Source organism: Portunus trituberculatus, chromosome 23 (genome assembly GCF_017591435.1).
Source record: "Portunus trituberculatus isolate SZX2019 chromosome 23, ASM1759143v1, whole genome shotgun sequence".
Taxonomy (NCBI): Eukaryota; Metazoa; Arthropoda; class Malacostraca; order Decapoda; family Portunidae; genus Portunus; species Portunus trituberculatus.
In genome coordinates this window covers 13,810,820-13,813,319 of record NC_059277.1, presented here as the reverse complement: position 1 = coordinate 13,813,319, position 2,500 = coordinate 13,810,820, and the positions used below count along the sequence as shown (strand labels likewise).

Genomic DNA, 2,500 nt, shown 5'->3' with positions numbered 1-2,500 from the left:
GTAAATAGAATAGACTCAGTAATCACGTTATTTACAAACACTCACGTCACTTGTATGTTGTTACGCCACGTTGCAGGAGACACAAGGCACTGGTGACAGCAAACATACCTGCAAAGAAGGAAAATAATAATATAACTTTGACTGAACTCTATCTGTTGCAAAAAGACTCAGTAATCAGGTTGCCAGGACAAGCAAAAACAAGAAAGAAAAAATCAATAAAAAGGATTAAAATATTACACAAATCTTCGTGTAAGGATGACAGGTGGAATGAGACTTCTTGCAGCTTCTCTTATGTTCATTTTTACTCCCTCCACTACGTAATGTCATCTAAGCAAGGCAATCAACTCGACAGGAGACAAAATTGGCCCATGCAGCACTCCAGAACTGAGACATGTGAAAGAAGAGAGTCATCGTAAGTTTTCTATTTTAAATCATTGAAAGAGAATTTCTATAAGTCAATCTTGTAACTCCCTCCTCCCACTGCCTTACTTCGTTTGTAAAAGTATAACGTGACTTTTCAATAAGGTTTTACTGATTCCTTGTAGTTTTTTTGTCATGTAGTGCAAAAAATAAAGGTTTCAAAGCTGCCTCATGATCGCGAACAAGGAAAAAAGAAAAACTGAAGAACTTATAAGTGCTATAGAAAATTTATCATATCTTTTCATTACAATTTCTTCATGTCATGTGGCTGGTAAATGAGAGAGAGAGAGAGAGAGAGAGAGAGAGAGAGAGAGAGAGAGAGAGAGAGAGAGAGAGAGAGAGAGAGAGAGAGAGAGAGAGAGAGAGAGAGGGGAGATTGCGCATTTAACACACACACACACACACACACACACACACACACACACACACACACACACACACACACACACACACACACACACACACACACGCACACGCACACACGTGGTTAAACATGCACCAGACACCATTACAACAAGCATCATATCACACCACCACCACAACCACCACCACCACTGCCCGTACAATCACCACCCCGCACAGCAACAAACTTAAAAGACAAAACCACGAGAACAATGTAGAGATAAATAAAAGAAAACTAGTACATAAAATTAACACAATTCGGAACACATTAAATTTTCGAGAGGAGGAGTAAATTGAAGTTAGAGAAAATGACGGATGAAATAATAACAATAGGCAGAAAAGAAAAAAAAAAAAAAAGACCGCCTGTTTTTGTCTATTTAATTTTATCTCTTTGTGTCTTTCCTCTCGTTTGGCGTTACTATCACATGCAGTGGTGAGGGAAGAGAGGGAGGGGAATCAGACTCGAGTCACCACTGAATATTTACTTTATTAGAGCTGTGATCTAAACCACCACCCCCACCACCACCCCAACCACCACTACCACTACCACTTTAACAGATAAGCATACACACTGCGGACATTATCCAGTCACGCTTTATAATATGAACTGCATTCTAACTTCTTTTTCTCTAGTGTTACTTTAATTTATACCGAGAGAGAAAATGAAATACAGACAGAGATGTATTGAGTGAAATAGATAGACAGGCACAGGCAGATGATATATACATACATAAAGATAGAAGGTCACTGAAAGAAGACACACACACATACAGAGACTGATAGACAGATAGAATGGTACTTTATGGACTACAAACTTTACTAATACTAACGAACAATTCAGTATTGTGGTCTAAGCAACAAATATGACACATTAAAATACGTGTCACATATATAATTCGTGAAAAATTGAGGAAAACATGCAATACATAATGATTAGGAGTAATACATAGACAGACACACAGACAGACAGAAGAGGTGGAAGAGGAGCAGAAGAGAGACCGTTCTTTTATGTCCTTACTTTAAATACCTTCAATCTCACTCACATTCTTGTCTTGTCATTTACCATCTCGATAACTTCCTTTCATTTACTTCTATATCCTGTCCTGTCTGCCGAGGGAACATCTTTTATTATCAACACCTTCAACTTTACTCACACACTGCTTATGTATCATTTCGAGCCTCCAATTGACGGAATATCAGTTTTACTCACGTTCTTGTCTTTGTCCCTATCAAAAAATTTAAGTCTGTCATTTACTATCTCGATAACTTCCTACTATCTTCCAAGTGGTCTTCTTTTACTACTAACGCCTTCAGGTTTACTCACACACAGTTTACGTATCAAGTCAAGCTTCCAATAGACAGAATACCACTTACTTATACTTATCATGAACGCTAACAAAAACCACTCCCTCAAGCCAATATGTTATACCACACCTTACGGGAACCCGATTAGTGATTTCTGTGGTGTTCGAGAATGATGTTAGTAGATGCTAGTAATGAAGCACAGGGTTTAAGGACACGGGATGGGCTCAGATCGAAGGGGGAAGGGGTGACTGAAGCACGTAACCCAATGCTGATAAATGTCTCAATGCGACTCATCCTGTCATTCATCACTCCCTGAATAGTCCTGTACGTTTTAATCAGTTCTACATCCACTGCATTTTCGCCTTCGTTTCTT

The 2,500-nt window shown here is 38.8% G+C and overlaps 1 long non-coding RNA gene across 1 annotated transcript in view; it reads right to left on the bottom strand.

The window, feature by feature from the left end:
• LOC123507930 overlaps positions 1–2,500 on the bottom strand; it is a 101,032-nt gene that overhangs the window by 783 nt on the left and 97,749 nt on the right. Inside the window, exon 2 of the long non-coding RNA XR_006675829.1 lies at positions 1–108. This exon is cut by the window's left edge and continues 783 nt beyond it. This is a non-coding gene — a long non-coding RNA (uncharacterized LOC123507930). The remainder of the gene's footprint in view (positions 109–2,500) is intronic.